Raw genomic sequence first — 24,378 nt, 5'->3', positions numbered from 1 at the left:
GTGGGGAAACTTAGAGGGGTTTAGTTTGCCAACCCGCCTCTGTGTGTGTGTGTGTGTGTGTGTGTGTGTGTGTGTGTGTGTGTGTGTGTGTGTGTGTGTGCATCAATCAAAGCGTCTGTCAGTCAGTCGACGAGCAGCAGAGATAAAGAGAAGAACTTGTTCTCAGAATAGAATCAGCTGTTTTGTTTCCCTCTCGCTCGTCATTCAACACAGATAAAAAAAAAAAAAAGAGCGGATCGAGTTCCTGCAGCGTGGTTGTGAGGTTCCACGTCAGACGGCCAGACAAAGCTCCGTCCTCCCTCAGAGCCATGTCACCTCTCCGCCATGACTGCCCTCTCGAGACATCTCGTGCGGCGGATCTGAATGACTCAACCTGGTGCAATCCCAATCCTTTAAAAAAAAAACGGCCCCTCCAGTGTTTGGGTTAAAGAAATCAAGCGAGGAGAGAAAGTTAATTTTGTTTTCACTCATTCCACCTCTGAATGTGGCCCCGGGCGGACGGAGGGTAACGAGAAGTGAGGCTGGTTGTGATAAAGGCTATCTGCAGCGCTCTTTCTCCCCCACAATGCACCGCCACGATGACAGGGTCATTTTTAGATTCATTTAATGTCCGTGAGGTTTTCGAACACGGCCGCCTGTCTGTCTCTATTGCACATGTTCACGCTAGCGTGTTTTTAGCTCACGTGACAGTTTGTCCTAAACGCTGAACGGATGCAGTTGACGGAGACACGCGTGGTCTTTGTCATTCCCCTGATTTTCACCCAGCACCTATAAAATTTAAATTCGTCCAAACCTTTTTATAAATGCAGCCGTCTGATGACAACACTTTATCTATACACAAAACTACAAACCCCCCAAAACTTTTGTTTGGAGTTTTGCCGTACTACAATCGTCTCACGGATATCGATACGAGTCACTGTTGAGGGAAGATGTTTATTAAGGAGAAAGATTCAGTTTCACTGTGTCTCACAGTGACGTCCTCTTCCGTCCTGAGCCGCCACCGGAAATGACTTCCTGTCTACTCTGGATTTACAGACGAGCGGATGTGAACATCTGGATTCACAGGAGCCTCGGTGTGAATTTATGAGAGCGAGTGTGCGTCCGGGCCGTTTCCCGCAGACTACGCTATTCTTCTCCGCTGTGTTTTGTGTATACATTAGTGGACATGAATGAAAAGGAAGTAAAATAGGGGGGTGGGGGGAGTAAATGAAAAGAAAGGAGCGACTGATAGGATCAGGAGAAAGAAGCCAGAGGTTGTTAAAGGTAATGAATTTATACCTGTGTCTGTGCAGCCTTTGTCGTTTATAATTGCCGCTGTGTTCTTCAGCGGCTGAGAAATGCCAAAGAGGAGCGCTCAAACAAAACACCTGCCCCTGCTGTTATTTTACGACAATATTTCCTTCCTGACAATCCCGTCTCGGGCTTTCACCGGCTCCCCCGCCAGGAGACTGCGAGAGAAAAGCAGGTTTTTGTAGACGAGAGAGAAGAGGGGTACCACTCGGGACACAAAAGGGAAAAGTGGTGACATTATGACGAGCCTGCGATGTTAATTAAAATAAGAGAGAAGAGTCCATTCAGCAACGTTTCCCTGATGCAAAACAATAAGCTTTTGTGTTTAAGAGAAATGTAATTCAATCGACACGAGCGGAGAAACGGACACGTCCCTTAAATAAGGAGCTTTTCAATGAAACGTCACTTCTCCACCAGGATCCAGGCTTATGTGCTGATGGGTTTACATGAGGTGAAGCGTTACAGCGCATCTCATTCTATTCCCTTTGCTTGTCATTTAAGCATTTTGTAATTGGTACTGTATATCACACTCCTCTGTGTGTTTCTTGTCATTTAAGTCTCTGTTATCCAATTCAGCTTTGCCTTTGCTTGTCATCTTTTTATTTAAAGAGGTGATGTTTGATTTTTTCTTTTACAGGCCCTAAGGGTTTGTTTTGTTTCACGTCAAGAAAATTTATATTTCTGACGTGCCGTATCGGCGAGCATGTAAACACTGTGAGCCAATCTGTGCGTTCGCTTCAAGTGTTTGGGTGTCGGCGGATGTCAGGCGTGCATTCTGTCACTTTCTATCTTGTTTTCATTGGCAGGATGAATGCATTGAGACAGACTTTAATGTCTCCACACAATGCTTTCCCTCAGACTATGGCTGCTCTCCTCGGGCTGTGTGTGTGTGTGTGGGCACCAATCAGTCCATAAATACATTAAGAGAAGTCGTGAACGTCCTGGCGTCTCGGTCCAACACGAGCTGAGGTGGGAGCGTGTGTGTGTGTGTCTCTAAAAAGACTCGGTGATGTTTAGATGTGGTGATTCGGGGCGACATTAAAAGGCGTTTGACTTCCTCCTGCTGTTAATGATCCACTTGCCCGTGTGAACGGGGACATTACCGTGTTGAAATATGGAAACTTCATGAATGAAAAGCACCGACACCACAGGGTTCACCTGCAAAACGGCCTCACACTCCTCCGTCATTAGGAGGAATCACTGGGCGTGCGGTTCCCTTAAGATCGATCCTCGCACATCCACAGTACATTTAAAGATCTGCCTGCAAGTTTAAATGATGCAACAGCTGCTGCTTTTGGCTACGCTGCCCCCCTCCCCCCACCACCAGTATTTCCAGTCGTACTGCTCTGTATCGTCCGTAAGCTTTCAGAAGACGTACACAACCGACAGAGGGCTCCGACCCCAGAGCTGGGAAAAGTGTAAAATCCCGATCTGAGCACATTCACAGAATGATTTGAGACGAGTTCTGTGTTCAGCGGCCGTAGATTCTCTTCAAGCTCGCAGCAGAACATTCCGTCTTTGTTCAAGCTTCTGAGAATTTATCTTTATCTTCCGGATCCGGCTTCTATCCATCACTGCTGCACACTTGAATTTCTTTTGGTGTTTTAAGTTGTCACACTCTCTTCATTATCATTTTTATTACTGTTGTTATTTTGTCTTCCTGGTGTATCACAGTACAAAGACTGTATGGATTCACTTTGATATGACAATGATGCAAATAAAATGATGGCTTGAAATGACAGGGAACTACAATGAGCCGCAGCTTCTCTGGAAACAGAACTGGGCCAATTTATACACCGAGTAATTATCAGTGTTTTTCTTCCAGCCTGCACGGACACGGGAACTTGACAAGTGAGACAATATGATTTCCTCTCAGTTCTGCTATTTTATTCTACGGTTAACAAAATACTATACAGTATTCAAATATCATTCCTGACCTTTCTTCCCCCTCTCAGTCCAGAGCTGCTGACCGCCCGCCGAACACGCTAAAAGCCACGCGCTCTATCAAACCCACGATGATGGACAGTAATAGCAGGTTCAAACTTGCCGCTTAAAAGAAAAAAAGCACAGTCATTTGCTTAAAGTGCTGCCTTTTCTTTTTGACTCTCTGAGGTGTCTAATTACTACCTTTAAAAATTTCAACCGAAAAATATCACTTCCTCAAAGTCTCTTTTAAAAAAGGGAGACCTGTCTCCGGTCGCCGAAATCACCGCCTGGGGGGGGGTGAAGAAAAAAAAAAAACCACACAAGCGCCCACGAGGAAAATGATCAATCTTGTTTTATGAAACGCACCAGAACACATGAAGAGGAAGTGAATAAAACCAGGGAAGCAGTGTGTGGAGGTGGAAAGGGTGGATGGATCAACAAATGCACCAACCGCGCTTGAACTCCGGAGTCATGCAAAGGAGTTTTTTTTTCAGCGAGAAGTATTTGCTTTTTAATTCGAGGGAGGCTTCACCCGATGTTACCAAACATTAAACAATGTTTTGGTCGAACCTCGACCCCGATTCTTCTTTCAAAAGTTAACTCGTGTGAATATTTTCTGACTTTTATCAGCGCGGCACCCGTGCTCTCTTCAGTTTGGGCGGCTCACGCTCCCCTGCCCTGCGGCCCGCTGGCAGTTCCAGCTACTACACGTGTGATGAAGAGAGCGCAGAGTTGAAAAGAAATCAAGAAGGCAAGGGAAGTCTGACAGGGAGCATAAGTGGTGCAAGGCTCCGCAGAGGTGGATGAAGCTGTTGGTGGTGGTGGTGAACACTCAGTTAAAAAACACTCTCCAACTCTCTTTGTTTCCTCTGGAGAGACGGAGCAGGGAGTTCATTTTCCTTTCACACAACAAACAACATAAAACTGCTTTTTCCTTCCTCTCTTCTCTCTAACTCGATGCCTTCGGCCCTTTAGGACACGGTGGGTAAACAAAATGTGTGGTGTTTACTCGGTTGCGGTCACCTGGGTACCTGTCAGCAGTGGCTCCGGCTTGTTTCAGCATCAGGTACATGTGAGTGGTCGGTGGGATCTGAAGGTATCAGGGATGGCGAGGAAGAAGTGGAGGATGGCGGCGGCGGCGGCGGCGGGGTGGTGGTAAGACGGGAATCGATTCCGAGCTCTTTCAGGCTCACTTCCCCGGCTGTGCAGCTGCTAGCAATTACCTGAGAGGGAAAGGAAAGACTGTGAAGTTACCCAGCGCTGAAGGCCTCTCCTCGGCTAACACCCCGAGGCTCTAATTACTTCACCAAAAGCCTGAATATCTGTCAGAACCAATCAGAGGAAGCCAGGAGACAAGAACACGGCAGAGCATTCATTTGTTTGCGAGGAAAGCACTCGCCAGGTACTTAGCACCGAATCAATGTTTGATTTATAAATGCGTGCATGCAGGTCAGAGCGCCGAGCTTTTTTTATGACAATTCTCCTGCTCGCCCCCAAAAGCTGTGGAAAATAAAATGTGCTTTGGTTTTGTTTCCTTGGTTTGCAGGAGATTTTAGGAGAAAAGTTAGTGAGGAGTTGTTGGCAAAGGGCAAAAAGTAAAGCGAAGCAAACAGGAGAGGTGCTACTTCCAGATGATGATCTTCATCCATGCGTCCTTTTCCCAGACTCTCCTTTCCTCCCCCTCTTCCTCCTTCTTCTTCATCTTCTCTGTGGGATTGGCTTTGGAGTGCGGGCCGTCCCCCCCCCGCCATATGCTCGGCGCCACTCGTCTTTTAGAACCACTTTGTCACTCTACCCTGGTTTGGAGCTACACTTTGAAAGTGATGTCGCCGGATGCAAAACACCCGGGGAAGGTGGGCCAGCACCAGACAATGATTAATACGGCTCTCAGCCATCTCCTTGAAGGAAATCGAGGCATCATTGCATCGCGGTAGAATTACTTTGGTTTAGAAGGAAGGAAGGGGATGAGAAAGCAGCACCATAATTCTTTGAATCGCCATATACGGATGTTTTTTAATTAAAATGTTTAGTGCAAACACATTATTCACAACCTTGAATTGCGCGGGCGAAACTTATACTTTATGCATCGGGGGAAAGTGTTGAGACTTTGTCACATCCACGAAAAGCCTCATCTTGATTTCTCCGCCGTTCCTCCAAGGTTGAGCAGGTATTTTTACACCTTCCATTTGAGTTATAGAGTAATAAATGATGAGAATACATTTGCAGCACTTTTCTAAACTTTCAGCTCAGGAGAAGGGGGACGCGATGAGAAACAAATGCAGGGTGTTGTGGAGGTGGAAGGAGGGTTTTTGTTGGGGAACGTCGGTGCGAGCTGATGTATCGAAGGACTCCTAATGAAGTTTGCAGGGATGAGGACGTCTCTCTGCACGACCTGGTCGCTTTGGACATGAGGTCGGGGATCAATGAGGTCTGCTAATATGTGTTAAATGTAAAAGAAGCCTAATTAAGAGTAACGGGACACAACGATGGATTAACTCAACTATATTTAATTATAGCCTTGAAGTCTATTAATGCTTTATTTTGGTGGGGACTTCCTGTGCGTCCCCATGAAATGCATAAACAACCTGGAGGCTCGCGCAGATGAAACCTCGGTGACAGTCCCATGCAAATGAAAGCAACGCAGCCCATTACACACATATCATTATCAACCCCTGCCCCTCTTCAAAACCCCTGCTACCAATAATCAATCTTTCCATGTTGGGGAATAAAATGCAAAGCGCTGAATTAACAAGCAGGCGTGACAGGCTGATTATTGATTTAACGTCAGCGGCTGGCTGGCACATACATCTCTGAGGCGCAGCACACTATTAAAACGTCCTAACTAGGGTAATTGCATTAGACACCTTTTTATACCACTTTGTGCGGCTAATCGGCATGTAATAAGGAGCGAGGGGAGACAGGAGCCATTCGCTGACTCAGTGGTCGAGCGATGTCACATCTGAAGGGGGAGGCAGAAGGGGGAAGAGAGAGGGAGAAATAAAAAGGAGGTGACAGAGGGAGGACGAATATTACACGTCATCTTTCTTGACTCTGCATATCGATCCTGATGATGGACGGAACTTTCTGCTAATTTCCCTCGGAGAGAAAAACCAAGTGACTGAACTCAACTGGAACTTTTTACACCAGAATTAAGGATATTTCAGATTTGAAGATGATATTTAGGATCATATCTTGACTCCAACACAACTTTACGAAGGGAAACTTTAACTTTTTAATCAGCCGCTTCTTTCTGCTGCCTGAAGGACACGTAGAACATTCCAGGCGTCCATTCACTCTGGGTCTTCCTGGTGGGCCCAGACACTCATCTACCACAATGGTCTAAACTTATCATTTCTTTTGTTTAAATACCAAATAATAAATCTTTGCTTTAAAGGTCTATGGACAAGAAGCAGCTCACTCTTCAGACTGTCCTGCAGCATCGAGTAGAGTGTCCCTGAAATATCAAACTGCGTCACTGCAGCAGCTCGTTCGTGCTCCAGGCTTGGACGACTTCCTGTTGCTCCCTGAATGAAGATGTAAAACTTCAGTGCGGGCCCCCCCGACGAGGCCTGAGAGGGAGGAGGGGGTGGAAATAGAGAGACAGAGAGGAGGGAAGGAGGTGGCCAGGTGCCAGGTGCTCCGTGTGACGGGACTCCCCATCGTCATGGAGACATGGGTCAGGGGGCACGCAGAGGGGAGGGGAGGGGTGCTCGGGGAGGGCGCGTGCTCCGAGCAGCGGGGGCGGCCAGGCTTTGGCATGAATTGCCCGCCCGCTGAGCTGCTGCTTTGGGGATGCTGGAGGAGAGGTCACGTACCCAGTGGCCCTCAAACGCACACACACACTCACTCAGCAACAACAACGAGGCTCTGTGTGCGCCGAGCTAGTCACAACAGCTATTCTGCATTTAGCACAAACACACACACACATACACACACACACACACTCGGAGAGGATGAATTAGGTCGGCTTCGCTGGTCAAACAGGACAGCTCTCTCCGCAGCAGGGCACTAAACACAAATTATTCTCACTAGAATGCCTTTAATATCAAGGAGGAGAGGGACAATCAGCGGCTGGACCTCCAGCGCTCAGACTGTCCCGCCGCTCAGTGTGGCGCCGCATAAGGCACCTTGTCCAGAGAGCACCTGGACACAAGAACACTGCGGACAAACAGAGAACACTACAGCCCGCTGCAGAAAACTGAGGTCAGCTTCTTTGTCATTCAAGTCGACAAAGATTAAGATACTTCAATGAATAAAGTGCGGAAACTATCGTATATCGGCGATACTGTGCAGGACTGAAAGGTCGGACTAATAATGTTATTTGATCTTGTGAGTTATAGATAAGTTTGAGATTGAAGGTTTGGTTCCCTGATTGTGTTTCGTCGGTTTGTTCCACGATGAAAACAAAAGAGCATCTGTACAGAAATTACATCAGAAGCAGAGCGACACAGAGTCCAGATCATTCATCATCATTGTTGGGTACAGTTAAGTGTGAAGTCTGGACACTACTCACCTTCAAACATCGCCATCATGGGAGCAGAAGACGAAGGACCACCAACATATTCTCAAACTTGCCGGGCAGCACGTAAAACGCCATTTAATCAAAACAGAAGAAATGTGAAAAGATATTAACTAGTCAGGAGATGAATTAATTACAGGTTGGATGTCGAAACTTAACCAACTCAATATTCATGTCTCCTTCCCAAAGTCAAACACTGAGATAAAAGTTTATTATTCAGGGAAGGAAACAAGCACTTTTGCTTAGTAATAACGGAGGATCGTGAACCTCCCCCTCACCATGACACTGCTGCTAAACTGGAGGCTTGTTCTCGCCGAGAGTGCGTGATGATCTCACTCTGGCGGAGGAGGCCAAGGGAGGAACAGTGAGGCCGGGCCGCGCTGCTCGGTGATAAACTGAATCAAAGGCCAGGGGTGGCTGCGTCTGCCTCCAGCCTCTTGATTGCCAGAGACCCTGGATCCCTGCCTTCATCATCCTGCAAGAGAGAGAGAGAGAGAGAGAGACTCATTCATTCACTCTGTCCTCTTCCACAAACCTCCGGGACCTCACCGACACCTCGCCACGCAATGAATCAAACGCTCTGTCGGGAAAGAACACAAACCCCCACGCACCATCGCACACAAACACACGTGAGTGTCACATTCACGATTGTCGGCGAAGACAAAAGAAAGTTTGCTGACGAGTTTACGACTTGTTCCGAGGGCAAACTGCCTCAGCAGACGGATGCACAGCAGCGACACCGCGGCGCGACGTTTTCTTTTGGATATCTAATCACGGCAGACGTCAACAACGCCGTCCTTATTATGGCGGTAATGAAAACCGAATCAGTCTCACACGGATTAATTTGTAAAAGAGAAATAATTAAGACAAAGGTCCTGCATCAGGCAGACAAATCAGAAAGACAACAAAGTATGATGCGTGACAGTTTCCCCGCGTCCTCCCGCGGTGATGCAGGCCTGTCCTTTGTGTCATGACTCGTCGCTCTCTGGCATTAATCAGAGCGTCGTCCTATCTTGTTAGGCTGAGCTGGGAGATGATAGGGAGACTGCAGGTCTTTAATCAAGGTTAGAATAATCTGTGATGGTAGCTGATTATAAAGCTGATCATCAGCAACATATTGTCACCTCCTAATCATCCAAATAAACAGAGACCTGCCCTCAGCCCCGCATGGAGGAATAAATTACAACGTGCCCACATGCATGTGCACGCTGTAAAAACACACGCAGGCGCTCGAGTGTCTACACACGTGCACGCCCAGATATGCAATCTGCAGCACGCAGCACTTTTACATCAAATACTTTTTTAATGCAAATATCACATTTTTATGGAGCCTTTTGAAATTCGCTGCCTCTCAGCGATTGAGAGATGAACACACAGCAGCTGAGGAACCGTCGGCTTGAAAGACATCCATCAAGACAGCAGATAAACAATGAAACGGCTCCTCTGAAGTCGATGATATCCTCAACTTCTTTCTAATCTACTTTCGTGTGCTTTGTCTCCTTTTTTTTATTTTATTTACTCCCTCTTTTATTTCACCTCTCCCGGGGTGAGCCTCTCCTCTCCTCTCTCCTCCCTCTCTCCCAGAAGCTCATTACCTTGGGACCGAGTCTCGGCTGTTTTCAACACAGCGAAATTATAACACGCCCGGCGACGGCACTCGTTAGCAGCCTTGTCAATCATCGGAGCGGGCAGGGGGAGAAGCAATCGGCGCCGGGGTCAGCGATGAAGATGTTCATTCTCTATTCATCCATCACATCTTCCGGGAAATCAATTTACACCGCTTCAGCGTCACAGTGCCTCGACAACAGCGGTGATATGAAAGAGGAGGGAAACAACTTCTGAGGGAAAGACAGAGGAGAGTGGTAGATTCGTTTAGATACAATCTAATAAACGTCACTCATCTTGTTTTTTTCTTTACCGTCACCTCCGGGTTACCTGAATCCTTTGTCCTCCGCCGGAGACGACTATCTGATGGTAATAACTTTTATCAACAGTATACTTCGAAGGAATAGCTAAGTTAGCGGTTACTAGTTAGCAACACGTTTATCCTCATCCCGCCATAAGTCGCTACACCTCCTTCCTTAAATGCGTTTCCTCTTCCCATGTCCCCGTTACTTATGTATTCTCTTTGCCGGGTGGCAGGTGACGAGACAGAGATCTGGGATGTTGCTGCCGCTCACATTAATGTAGTTGTTGCTTTCGTGCAGATGTCATCTTCATGGTTCATTAACGGTGTTTGGTTTAGGGGAAACCTGAAGAGCGAGCGGATGAAAGACAAAACAGACAGGTAGAGATGGAAGGGACTCGGCGGCGGGGGAAAGTAATTGGCAACGTAAATGAACCCCGATGTCGCGCTGACACCGTCCACGGTCGCAGACTGCAGATGAAAAACGCCTTTGAACAGCGATTCTGTGCAGGACATGGCGGCTTTGAGGAAACCTGAAGTGTGAGGTGGGAAATAGTCAAGTCGAGGGAAGTGACAGAGCAGGAGAAGGAGGACGGAGTGCCAGTTTGTGTGCACGGAAGCGAGGACGGGTGTGTGTTGCCAAGAGTGTGTATTGTGTGAGTGTGTGGGTGCTTTCATTCCAGGAGATGTCATGCTGCTTGAGCAAACGGTTCTCCGTTAAGGCCATCCACCGCCTGCTGCCGGCGCCGCCACCCCTGCTGTACCCAGCCAGCCTCGTGCCAACGCCTCCGACACGGCGGCCGCCAATGCCAGGAGCCCGCCTGCCCCTCATCTCAGCAGAGCAGATGTCACTCAATTGCCCTCCACCTCCCACGAAAAGATGCACCACCACCACCACCACCAGCAACTCTTCGCCTCCCTGACAGGCAGCCGTGCTGGCATGCCAAGCAGGCGACACCCAACGTGTGAAGAGAGAGGGGTGGCGGGCATATCGACGGGACGGTGAGGGGGAGGAAGGGAGGAAGGGAGGAAGGAATGCACAGTGTGGGAGCGTTGTCGATTTTTCGCACTCCCTTCATCGCCTCCCCCTCAAGCCCGCGAGGCGCCCACCTCTCCCTAACAAACACCACCGCTACGCACATGCCACATGCACAGACTCACAGACTCACAAACACATGCACACTCTCCTCTCTTCCTCCTCCTCCTCCTCACCCCATTTTTCTCCCCCGTTTAGCAAAAAAAAAAAAAAAAGAGACACACTTTCCCCTCTTTCTCCCGAGATGACACCCCCTGCAGGCCTTTGGAATATTCTAATTCTGTTTCCCTAACTCTTATTATGTGTAGAGTGTGTGACATGTGAATTGTAATTAGTCGCTCTGGGGTGAGCAGAGAGCGAAACCCCCACCTCGAAAAAAAAAAAAGAACCAAAAAAGGAAAAAAACACTGGAGGGCGAATAATCTTTCCAAATACCCCATCCAATTTGAACCCCCCAATCACCACCTCGTGCTCCTGTCGCAGACTTTGATTTTCGCACATGCTGTAGGTGTACGCACACACTCCCTCAGCCCTTCAGCGCTCTTTGTTTCCCCTTCCAGCGCTGATCCGAGACCACTCACCTCCTCTGCCGTGCATACAGTACGGTAGCATCCCTCCCTCACACCGTCATGGATCTTATCTGCAGGGGAGGACGGTATCAATAACCTCGCAGCCTCTGGTTCCTCCGATACAAAGGGCCCGGGCGACAGGGGCTAGCTGTAGGGATGGGAGATAATGGGATTGAGGTGGTACTTAAATCTCAGCGAACCACGGCAGCTCAAGTAATTAGTGGATGGGATCCATACTGGGGGCGCTAAGCAGAGCTAATGCTACCCTGGGCTCTGCCACTGGAGCTAAATTAGCAGTATGGGAATGTGTGGAGCTATCACGCAGATTATCTGCTCTCCGCTCGCGGATCTGTCTCTCCATCTTTCTGCCTCAACTTCAGCTTCGCCTCTCAGAGAAACCCGCCAGAGAGAGAGGGAGAAACCAGGCCAGGGGAGGGGAGGGGTGAGGTAGGGGGGGGGTGAGGTAAGGGATTGTAATTTCACAGCCATGTCGGAAGAGCCAGCCGAGGCCCTGTCTTTCCATTGAGGCTTCATTAGGGCGAACAATGGACTTCCCTGCCATCTAATTAGACGAGGTTAATGAGGAGAGGAGGGCCGCGGACGATCCCCACCGTGCACGCCGTGTCACGGGGCGGGGGAGGTGGTCAAGGGGTCCTGGAGGTGTGAGGAGGGGGGGGGGTCACCTCGTGGCAATCTCACAGATTATTGCGTATTTGAAAAAGGAAACAAGGGACAGTGTCGGGGCTAAACACGCTGATGTGGGGGGTGTAAACTTCACGTACGTCAGACTTAACCTGAACTTTATTGATCCCGGAAGCAAAGAAAGAGTCAGACAATGATACTAATGAATACGAGAGAGTGTGTAGATATTGAAATTACTGAATACAATCATTTATAGGGACTAAAACATTTTCATTCCATCATCTAAGTAATCAAGTTTTGTACTTAAATACTAATTGGAGTAATGTATTTCCATTTCATACAACGAAGAACCTTTAGATTGTCTCTCTGAGCCCTTTTTGTTTTTTGGACATATCTTAGAAAAATGTTTATTCGATTTTAGTTAATTGACTTTTGGCTGATCAACTCCAAAAGTTAATCATCTGGAGAAACTCACAGGGGCGGATACAGCCCGACTCTCACCGGCGACAACACTGGAGGCGACGCAGTGATACGTCAACAATCACAATGAAATTAAAAGCACTTTAATGATGTAGATCATTCTTCATAATGAGGGCTTTCATTTCTGACTGTTGCTCTTTTACTTAAAGAGAACAAGTTGCATCTCTGGTTCAAAGTGAAGAGCCAACTTACGTGAAGCCGCCTCAGTCGCAGGTAAGAGGAAGACGTATCGAACATCACGACCCCTGGAGGAGAAGAAACACAACAGAGAATCAGCTTGTTAACAACCGCAGTTAGTAAATTCCACAACAACACAATGTGTTGCTGCTCGTTATGTTGTTCGCTGTGAAGAAAACAGCTGATTAACTGTACGAGAGAAAGGAAGAGGAGTGTGAAGTCACCGTAAGAGACGCGACAGACGGGCGGAGAGGTTTATTTGTGAGATAGTAACAAGAACTGACGTAAAGAAACTGGAGGTTAAAGGAAAAAAAGAAACTTAGCCTGTGAAAGGATATTTTAAAAGAGGTAGAATCACTTTCATTAGATAGATAGATGGATAGATGGATAGTTAGATGGATAGACAGACAACATATAGATAGATAGATAGATGGAAAGACAGACAACATATAGATAGATAGATGGATAGATAGACGGACGGACGGACGGACGGACGGACAGACAGACAGACAGACAGACAGACAGACAGACAGACGATATATTGATGGATGGATGGATAGATAGATAGATAGATGGACAGACAGACAGACAGATAGATAGATAGATAGATAGATAGATAGATGGATGATGATAGATGATAGATAGATAGATGGATAGACAGACAACATATAGACAGACAGACAGACGATAGATTGATGGATAGACAGATAGATAGATAGATAGATAGAAAGATAGATAGATAGATCGATGGATAGATAGACAACATGTAGATAGATGGATAGATAGATAGATAGATTGATTGATGGATAGATAGATAGATTGATGGATAGACAGATGGATAGATAGATGGATAGATAGATAGATAGATAGATAGATCGATGGATAGATAGACAACATGTAGATAGATGGATAGATGGATAGATAGATAGATAGATAGATAGATAGATAGATAGATAGATCGATCGATGGATAGATAGACAACATGTAGATAGATGGATAGATAGATAGACAGATAGATAGATAGATGGATAGATAGATGGATGGATAGATGGATGGATAGACAGACAACATGTAGACAGACAGACAGATGGATAGATAGATAGATGGATGGATAGATAGATAGATAGATAGATAGATAGATAGATAGATAGATGGATAGATATATGGATGGATAGACAGACAACATGTAGACAGACAGATGGATAGACAGACAACATGTAGACAGACAGATGGATAGATAGATAGATAGATAGATAGATAGATAGATAGATGGATGGATAGACAGATAGAAAGATAGATAGATGGATGGATACATAGAAAGATAGACAGATAGAAAGCTAGATAGATAGAAAGATAGATAGATGGATGGATAGACAGACAACATGTAGATAGATGGATAGATAGAAAGATAGACAGATAGAAAGATGGATGGATAGACAGACAACATGTAGATAGATAGATAGATAGATAGATAGATAGACAGATAGATAGATATAAAGATAGACAGATAGAAAGATGGATGGATAGACAGACAACATGTAGACAGACAGATGCTATATTCTACAGTGTGCTCAGCCGCAGATCTTTTCATTTCCCCGTAGAAACGATGCGGCTGCTGCAGCTGACATGCACGAGCAAAATGTTAATCAAACAAACCCATTTCTCCTCAACAGCTAAACCAAACAAACGGGCCTCAACTTTTCCATTCAAGTCGGAATGACAGCGTAACACAACACAACAGCAGCGAACGCACTTTTCTTTATTCAGGGAACGTCAGCCGCGCGCCATTCTGTTGAAAATATCAACTTCAGATGTTGATGGGAGGAAAAAAGACGGGCGTTTTGTCTGCCTTTGTTGGTTCGGGCTTGATATGCTGCCTTGAGCCTTTCAAGCCATTTGTTAGACTCAATTTCTTCCTCTGTTACATCTGCAGATTACGTTTCAAGCAAACAACCGGCAACATGAAGGCACACAGGCGCTATTATGGTGAGAGAATGACAACTTGCATAGGAAGAGAGCGAGAGGAAACACAAAAAAAAAGAATTGATGTAAAGAGGGCTAGGAAGACTGGAAAGAGGCGGAGATATAAGTGATGAGATACTACAGTGATGGGATGTATGCGTGTGTGTATTGTAAATGCATTCATGCAGGCTATGCAAATAGAAGCGCTTTGATTCTCTGGCCTTAAACATAGTCTCCGTCTTATTGTTGTCTTTTCTCCGACTCCTTGTCTTTCTGCCTCCGCTGTGTTTTCGTTGATTAAACGTTACAGACGAGTGTTTCGGCCGAACTTGAAGTCTGAGCAGTAATTTGAGGATGTGTTTACATGCCGCGTGTTTTCCCCGTCCATATGTAAGGCACAACTTTTTCAAAAAAAAAAAAAACCTCATTAAGTGAGTTTTATTTGGCAGCGAGGAAAGAGAAAAGGTGCAGGTGATGTCGTTTCTGCCGACAGAAAGAAAAATAACAAGAACATACACAGTAATAAGAGCAAACATGAAAGTTATGACACGTCCGGCAGGAGATATTTTCAATTTCCAATTAGAATGTCACTCAGCGGCGTGTCCCCAAAAACCGCCTGATTGACAGTTCTTACAAATATCAAAGAAAACAGGAAGTTGTCATCAAGTATAATCCTGAACACTTGGACATACGTGTTAATAAAATCTGCTCGATGCAGATTTTTATTTAGAATCAAACCTAATTGGACTCATAAATATCAGACTGTAGCTCCACCCACTCAGGTGTAGCTCAACCAATGAGATGCCTGCACCCGCAGGTATTTAAGTAGAGTTTTTTTTAGGTATATAAACTAAATTGTTTGCTCCTCTCCTCGGTTCTGGTTTTAAAAATTTCCTTTTTTGGGATTTCAATATTTACATCACGTTAATCCAGACTTTAAAATCCCCAGATGAACTAAAGCTTGGGTTATCCTCCCGCCGTCTCACGTGTTAAAAGTGACGTACTTAAGTCCCATGTATTGATTTCTAGTTTAAAAAATAAAATATTTGGAGCTAGAGCCAGAGTTTGATGAGGCCATGGGGAACCTTGTTATGTCTTTTTGGATTAACGGGACATTTTCAGCCCTAAATCCTTCACAAACCTATTTTTTTTATCACAACCACACGAACAAATAAACAAATTAAACTGAAACCCAGACATGAATGTGTCACCCTGATCTGGATTAAGCCCAACTGAGCTCTGTGGGGTCAAAAAAAAAAAACAATCTTCCCTAATTAAGAACCAGACATTAGCCGTGGTGTGATCTCACCCCGCTGGTGAATTTGCTCAGCGTTGTTTTTGTGCTTTCAGGCATCGGGACATGAATCCTGGAGAAAATCCTCGATCCCAGCAAAAAGTGAGACCAAATCCTGTTCCGTATTCCACAGCTCCACATGCTGTGAGTGCGTACACTTCAATGAGGAGGATCACCTGCTGCAGAGCGGCTGACGAGGCCTGTGTTCCTGCTGCTCCACACCAACACACTGCTTTAACCTGGATCGCCATCTAGTGATCGTATTCCGTACAGCTCCTCTGCAGCTCCACGGTGCTCTGTGACAGATAGAAGAAATGTTAACGATCAGGACACTGCAGACTTGTGAGAGTTGCATCTTCATTGTGTTTAACAATAAGCCACGAACAGAAGATTTGAGATTGAGATTGAAAGATCTCAGATTGGGGATCAATGAAATCACTAATTTCCAGGGAAGGTTTTCAGGGGAAATGAGAAACAACACATTCGTCACAACCTTCGTGCGGCTTTGTGTCCGTGTGTTATTTTCTCTGCAGCCTCATATCTTTAAAACAGCTACGTTCAGAAATGTGACCTTTGTCTTTGAGCTTTTTTATCGATGCAGTTTAAAACGGAGCAGAAGCTGCATCATGTTGCCTCGTGTTTTCAAAAAAAAAAAGGCAATTTTGAAAGAAACCCTTACACCGCATTGTTTCTGGCGTCGTCTCGTTTCAGAAAGATTTCTTAGGGTTTAAGAAATACAACTTCAATCTTGGCTTTTTGTTAATGTGGTTTTGAAGAGGATATCTAGGATTTGAAAAATACAGCCCTCGTTTTTAAACTTTTCATCGAAACAGTTTTGAACGGACGAGGTATTCTTGCTCCCTGTCTTGTATCTCGTGTATTTATTTAAGACTGAATTAATAATTAACTTATTTTTTATTGGATAAGTTATTGTGGCTCGTTGGTGTTGTCATCATGTTGACATTGTCTCGCATCTCCAAAATAATTTGGATTTAAGACGTTTTTCTTTTTATTTTGGGCTTTTTGACAACTCGGTTTTTACACCAACACAAACAATGGATCAGTAAACACGTTTAGGATTCCAGGAATATAAACGTTTATGAAAGAACGTTGACGACAACAGACGAAGCTGGTTGTTAGAAACAAAGAAGAAAATGTCAGCGACTTCTTTCTAGTCGTTTTATGCAGATTCCTGTATAATGAAAGTTTGCCTGAGTGCATGTACTATATACATATATATATATATATATATATGTATATATGCCACTTATACCTCCATAGGGTATGTGACTGTGTGTGTGTGTCTGTGCGTGCGTGTGCAGAGGCCAAGCGCCTCACCTCTCTATAATGAAATCATGCGGGTCAGTGAGGCCGGCGAGGCTCGGGCAGGTCACCCAACAGATCGGAACTAAGCTGCTTTGACCCGGGCTGGTACTGCACACACACACACACACACACACACACACACACACACACACACACACACACGCACGCACGCACACGCACAGACACACACACACACACCGTACATAGTGCTTACAGCACAATGGAACCACTGTACAGAGGGGAGGGTGTTTGGCAATGATTAAAAAGCGAGTCCAAGCTGTTACACACACTCCAGTATATTTACAATACAGGAACTCGCACACAACTGTTTTCTTTTTCTTTATCTCCGCAACAACCTTTCAGAGAAGATGTCCTTAAGAGATGGTTTGAAAAATTACACCAGGAAATTAAATCAACAATGGAAGTGATCAAAGTTGCGTTGGTGTGTGTAAACACTGAAGCGCTGCGGTAGATTACAGGACAGCAAGTTGTGTTTCAGCAGAGTTATTATAGAGGAAGCTTTAATCATTTCTCTTCCATTAGCTGCTGCTTGTATCGCCCAGGGACTTCTATTAGAATTAAATTAAACAGTGGAAATGTAAATATTGACAACATATGCATAATTATTTATTCCACACACAACAAGATCAGAATATTATTGCCTCGGTATTGTGTGAATATGAAAACAGAAATATTTGCATTTGCCGGCAATAAATACGCAAATCGCATGACAGAACAACAAACAGAACAATAATAATAATCTGAACCGTACTAATTATAATAAAATACAATTCATTCATCTTCCAAATTTAAATGCACACCCCCTGTCATGTTTGCATTTTACATTTTGAAGCCATCAGATGTCAAAGGTCAACAGCCTCAGGACTGCACTCCTCTGGAGGTTGTCCCTTTTCTCTAAGAGGATAATCAATTACCAGAAGACTGATCTTTGCCGTCGTGTCCCCGCTCATTGCTGCTTCCTCAGATCAGCGAGGTCCCCATAAATTTGAATGTAAAACAAGCTCACCAGCACAGGGTTAAACACGTAATTAGCCACGACAAGTGAATATGAGGAGCAGACTTAGTCAGGAAGAGAGCTATGGTAATGCAGGGGACTCCGCAGCCCTGCGAGGCATCGAGACGGGACGCAGGAAGGGGAGGGTGTGTGAAGAAGATTTCACATGCAGATATTAGAAATGCAATTGTCTTCCGCACACGGGCGTCGGTCTGGAAATTGACTTTTTCATTATTCAGTTAGTGCAATAATTAAATATTCGATGCCCTGGGTTGGTGAAACTACTGAACCACGCTGAGGATATTTAACCGGGCCTGACAGATGTTTTAAATAATGTTTATTTATCAATACTAATATAAACTGCCCTAAACTGCCACTCTCCTGTGACCTGCCTCGGATTTCCCTGGGCTTTGCATCACTAACTCAACTCCGACAATACGAAGAAGAAAAAAGAAGGAACTTTTAGTTTTAGTGAAGTTTTATCAAATTGTTTTTCCCTGAAAAGTCTTAAAACACGTGTCCCGACGTCTGATTGGCTGTTTGCTCCAGACTTCCGGTGACTGGATTCAAACAGAAAATCACGAGGAAGTTCTTTATGGCGGCGGCGGCGGCCTTGTTTGTGCGGACGCAAAAAAAAAAAAACGACCCAAATGTATAAATTAATAAATGAATACATGAGCAAACACCAAATAAATATCCACACAGATGAATTAATACATAAATACACCAGCATATTTATTCATTATCTCCATAGTAACACATTCACCAGCCCCGGCAGATCTGATATGGAAAAATATCATTATACAATAATTAGACTTCCATCCACTTTCCATTGCCCATTACCAGTTATGAAATATTCTATGTATTTACATCTGAAAATGTCAATTCCGTTCAATATCACGGCGTGATTTGCAAGTCATGCAGCTCAGAGGAGCCATCAAAGCCGAGGATAAAAGGGAAAAAAGGAAAGAGATTTGCTTCTTTGCAAGTTCGGCCAGAACAAGGAAGGAACCAAAGTACAGGAGAGCCGGGGCGGCGAGGGATTAGAAGATAAAAAAAAAAACTGAACGAGAACGCTCAACAGGCTTGGAACGGCTACACACAACAAACGCATGGACGCCGGTGTTTCCAGCGAGGACGAGGAGAAGAGCTCGGTCTGAGGTCGTCCCTCGTGGCTTTCATGTGGGTGAGTGCTCTTGTCTTTAACTCTCCTCGTACATGGAATCTGTAGCATCACGTTACATCACGTAGCGTCACACGTAACATTATATCAACGTCTGCACAAACTATTTTTTCGCCGCTGGAACATTTGCTCCGGCTCCAGATAATTTGTGAGCGCACCGCTGGAAAAAAATCTTTGAACTGCCATGTGCGGCCGAACGCGGCGCCCGGGTGCAACTGCAGGGTCACGCTCCAGCTTTCTTTCTTGATGTAGCCGAGAGGTGACGTCCCGAGCGAGAGGGAAACAACACGCAAGTGGACTCAGACACTCGGTGAGGGGGAACAATACACTTCCTTTGGATCTTTGGAGGCCATTTGCATTGGCAACAGGTAGCGGCGCTCAATGCCCAAACCCCCCCCCAACCCCCACTCCCCTCCTCCACCTCAGAGAGAAAAACAAAAAAAAAAAACAATGTCTGGTTAGAAATTCATCTGCTCCTTCACATCAGAGATCTCCAGCGGGCTCAACGAGGGGGAACAGGCGGGACAAAGTGGTAGAGTGCTTTTGTTGACAGGCTCCAACAACTTATCGTGATCCTTCATCGCCGCGTTTGATGGACATCTAAGCACCACTTGTGAAAGTGTGGGGGATGGTGAGGAGAGGGTGGCATGAGAGGGAGGGGAGGACGGCGCGGGAGGAGGGGGGGGGGGCGCACGAGGTGTCAACACAGAGACTGATGGAGTGTGCGTTAAAGCACTGTATTGAAAAAAATAAACAAATCAGAAACAATTAAGTGTGAACTCTCATGGAATATTCATAGGCGAGCAGCCTTTGCGTGACAAGCCATCACGCCACCTCCAGTCCGTTTTTTTTTTTTTTTTAATTCCTCCTCTCCATGTCCTGCACACATGGAGATGTGCCTGCCACTTAAATCAAATTAGTCATTAGCAAATTGAATCAACAATTAGAGCAAAAGAGCTACATGGCATTAGCGTCAGTTCAGTCATATTTGTCAACCTATCAGAGCGACCTCCGAAGTAGCTTTTTTCCTGCGGTCCAACTCGTCTCCGGTGCGTTCGGAGTCGACGCCCGTAGCTCAGGGCACAAGGCGCCTGCGTCCCTCTTCTGCCAGGGTCACCTAGCATCACTGCAGCTTGTGGCACACTGTTGTTTTTACACTTGTTTTGTTCGCCGGCTCTCTGATGGATCCGGTGGCTGCCCCCGATCGCCCCTCTCTTCGCCTCTTCTGGATTATTTGTATCGACATTTTTTCACTCCGCAGCTTTTAGTTAGAGGCTGTCAAAAACATTGCTGGCGGAAATGAAAGTATCCTCATTATGCAAATGCCGGGCTCCACTGATGGCATGTTCTGTTTCATAAATTGCATCCCTCTTGTCAGAAGTCAAATTGTATTTGAGCAACTTAAGAGAACTTGTCACGAAGATTTCAATTCGCTTTGCCTGCGATGCCACCATCAATTTAGTCAGGACAAACATAGACATATGTTTATTTCTTTACAAAGAGCGACATGATTGTGTTTGCGTTTTTTTCCCCACAATCATATATTATTATATACAGCAAGTACATCCTGTGCTCGGGCTGTGAGTAATGAAAGAACAAAAAGTTGTGCGAGTTGAATAAATTCATTTCCGATTCAGTCTTTTTTAAATAAAATATGATAAACAGCGGTGGTTAGTGTATATTTTTAAATGATTTTCTGCGTAGAAACTCGCTCGGCTTGAAGAGAGTTGACAGGGCGTCCTCCAAGGAAACATTAATAATCATGTTCCATTAGAGCTAACAAGAAAACACATTTAGGAGTGATCCTCTGTAAGCTGCATGAATAAGTGGATAATTATACATTTGTTGATGTATCTCATTTGTAAATTTTTTTCCCAAAAAGCAAGGTTCCTTGTCTGCATCGCCGTCACTGCAAAGTTTATCAACGTATGAATAAAAACCTAATCACGGTTCTTAACTTCCTGCATTTCCCCACAGAGACTTTCCAAACATCAAATATTAAACTTTCTGTTTCCTTTACATCATTCAATCTTCAAAACTTGATCCGTCCATGAAGGAATATTTGAGGAAATGAACTTAAAGCCTTGGAAACGCTGAGGCTGCAGTTTAAAGACGTTTAAAAACGAATATTGTGTTGTAGGAAGTCTCAGAGCTTCCAGTGTGCGTTCAGCCCCGTCAGCACAGGTCAATAGAAATCCAGTTTATGGGATTCAATTTGAAACAAAACTTCTTTAACAAGTTTCCTCCGTGAAGTGAGGAATTATCCGAAGAGCATCAGGGGGGTCTGATTTAATGGTGTTTATGTGTTTACGTCCTCCGCAGCGTTCAGGGTTGAAACCCAGGTGGTTTTTGTGTCTGCTTCACTTACAGGACGGTTTCAAAGTAAAGTGAAAAACAGAGAAACGTCAAAGTGACGCGGGAAAAACTCTCAGTTCACTTCAAATTGGCAAAATACGACGTTGTTGCCGACCGTCCTCCGTCATGGTAACAACTGTGAGAAGTGGGAAAGAAACATGACGCCTTAAATCTCTGACAGCAACAAAAATAAATGGCGCCTGGCTATTACTGTAGACTAGCCAAAAAAAAAACAAAAAAAAAGAGGAGAAAGCGAGAAAAAACGTCAGGGTCGATTTTAATATTCATGAATTTTCTACCAGCTCAGTTCAGCAGTTTCGATTAAGCATTAATTAGGAGCCAGAGGGGAAACCAAACAAAAATAAGGAGCTGAATGACTAATGAAGGTGGTGGAGATGTGGGTAGACTGCCATGCCACTAATGGTTCGGTGCTATGGGTGCTACATGGGCAGGAGTGCCAGTGGCGTGGGCGGCTAGACGCACCTCTGCCCACACCAGAGATCACACTGGGAGAGAGAGAAACACACTCTGGCCACGAAAGAACAACACACACTCGCCTCCAAACAGTGAGCAACAGCCGCGTTCTCTCTCAAAATATCTCTCCTGCAACCCCTGAACACACACTTTCCAAAACCCAACATGGACGCCGGGGTCAGGCTGAAAACTGCTTCTCACTTCGGAGATATCAACAGATATCAACATTTTAAAAAAAAAACATTTTCAGAGGTTAGTTGCAAAAAAAAGTAGAGAAAAGGTTTGAGGTCACGTGATCGGGATCTCAGGTTGACGCTGGATGTTTGTGGTGAATATTATTTATTCCGTTTTTCGCAGTTTATCCTGAAGATACCGAGAGAGTAACTTAATCTGATGCTCATGTGAACCCTAAATTACAAAAGTCAATCATGATATTTCGAAAATGGTGACACCAAAAAATGATGGTTAATTTATTAATATACTACGACTTAAATGTGAGTATCCTGCTGTAAAAAAAATACTATTGTTTTGCATGAAAATCTGAAAACAATAAAACTAATTCTGTATATTTTTACTCGGCATTAAATCGGATTTAATTATTTAACGAGTCACGATATCGTTCAAACCATTGTGTTTGAAGCAGCACAAATATATTATTATTGAACAAATTACAATTAACACACAAGCTATAATATTTTCAAAAATAAGTAAGTTAACAAATTATAAAATAATATAAAAAATATTTTCAGTTAGGTGATAAATTAGAAATAATAGAAACACAGACTATTTTAAATAAAGCTTTTTTTTAAATTAACTTTTCCATCAGGTTGTGTTGTCATAAATTAGATTATTGTGTAAAATATTATTATTTAAATAATTATGTATTTATTACTATTATTCAGATGAATCAAACTGCCCTTAGGTTCACCTGATATGTCGGTTCTAATACGAGACTTAATTATTAGTGCTGACTTCATGCATTTACAAGAACACTATGTATATGTATGACTGTACCACAGTCGAATATATTTGTCAAATATGAATAAACAGCATAAATATGAATTTGGCATAAAATTTTCATTCATTATTGTCATGGCTGTAAAATGTCAGCCAGGGCACAATTTACATCCTATAAATATTTTCACCTCCATTATTCCTCCACTTATTTCCCTAAAATATTGAGTTAAAGTGAAGCAAAACATTATTCTCCTATATCGCTTTTATTTTTATTGGCGCTTCGTGAAAAAGAAAAAAAACATAATCCTCCACAGGATCAGAGGAAGAAGAGGAGGAAAAAAAAAAAAAAAGAAAAGGAGGTTATCTTTTCTTTTATCTGTTTGAGAAGGGGCTTTGCAGCCTCCTCTCCCAGTAAAACAAGGATAAAGGGAACAGGGGGAAAAATAAATGATATTGTTACAGAGGTATTATCTTTAAGCCTGCCCATGATATTTGAATTGTATTGGTGAATTGTAATCAGGTATTTTAGCTTAGCGGTGCTGGTCTCCGCGTTGAACGCCTACCATCTGGTATTGGACGACAGTGTGACAGACAGAGGGAGGGAAGGAAGAAGAGGGGGGGGTCTGAGTAAGAGAGAGAGAGAGAGAGAGAGAGACAGGAAGCCCTTATCCAACGGAGAAGCCGGGCGACTTTAGTTTCCCAATCTCTAAATCTACACATTGTAATGTAAGTCCACAGACAGGAAGCCCAGAGCAAACAGTATTTGTATGACCAGATATAGGCTGCAGATCCCCTCCAATCACCGGGAGAAAGTTGTCGGCGCTGCGGCTTTGCTCGCTCAGGGTTAGGGAAGGAAAAGAGAAGTTGAAATTACTCCCCCCCCCTCCCCCCCACCGTGTTATTACTCAGTTTTCATTATTTTGCTTTCAAATTTCACATCGCTCGAGATAATGTTCCCGGAGACGGTTTTGCAAATAAACGCGGTTTAGCCGGAGATGTTACCCTGAATGAGGAACAGCCGCTTGAAAATGAAGTCGGTGAGCTTGTGTTTGTGCTGCTAATTTCCTGTTAGGAAATTTTGAGAGTGGCGTTAAACACGGCCGGATTAACTTATTAGCGGGGGCCTGGAGTGAAATGGTGCTTTTCTGGCTCCTGTATAGTCAAGCCCCCAAAAAAATAAAAAAAATAATAAATGGCATGAAAACCTAGTGGAATTGTGACGCGTCAAATGGAGACATCTTCATAAAGCCTGTAATAAATCATGTGT

The 24,378-nt window shown here is 44.5% G+C and overlaps 1 protein-coding gene across 11 annotated transcripts in view; it reads right to left on the bottom strand.

Moving 5' to 3' along the window:
* The window catches only part of pou3f3b (POU class 3 homeobox 3b), a 205,290-nt gene extending 197,480 nt beyond the window's left edge, over nt 1-7,810 (bottom strand). For 9 of the 11 annotated variants that reach the window (XR_011240552.1, XR_011240559.1, XR_011240549.1 and 6 more), the window contains exons 1-2: nt 7,730-7,810; nt 4,248-4,439 (exon numbers count right to left, since the gene is read on the bottom strand). The gene's annotated coding sequence lies outside the window, so the exon portion shown is untranslated. Of the gene's footprint in view, nt 1-4,239; nt 4,440-7,729 lie in introns of all 11 variants that reach the window. The other 2 variants (XR_011240551.1, XR_011240553.1) reach the window with 1 other exon arrangement.
* Nucleotides 7,811-24,378: the final 16,568 nt, after the last annotated feature.

The sequence above is a fragment of the Paralichthys olivaceus genome, chromosome 24, assembly GCF_024713975.1.
Source record: "Paralichthys olivaceus isolate ysfri-2021 chromosome 24, ASM2471397v2, whole genome shotgun sequence".
NCBI classification, from domain to species: Eukaryota; Metazoa; Chordata; class Actinopteri; order Pleuronectiformes; family Paralichthyidae; genus Paralichthys; species Paralichthys olivaceus.
This window is presented reverse-complemented; position numbering and strand designations above follow the sequence as displayed.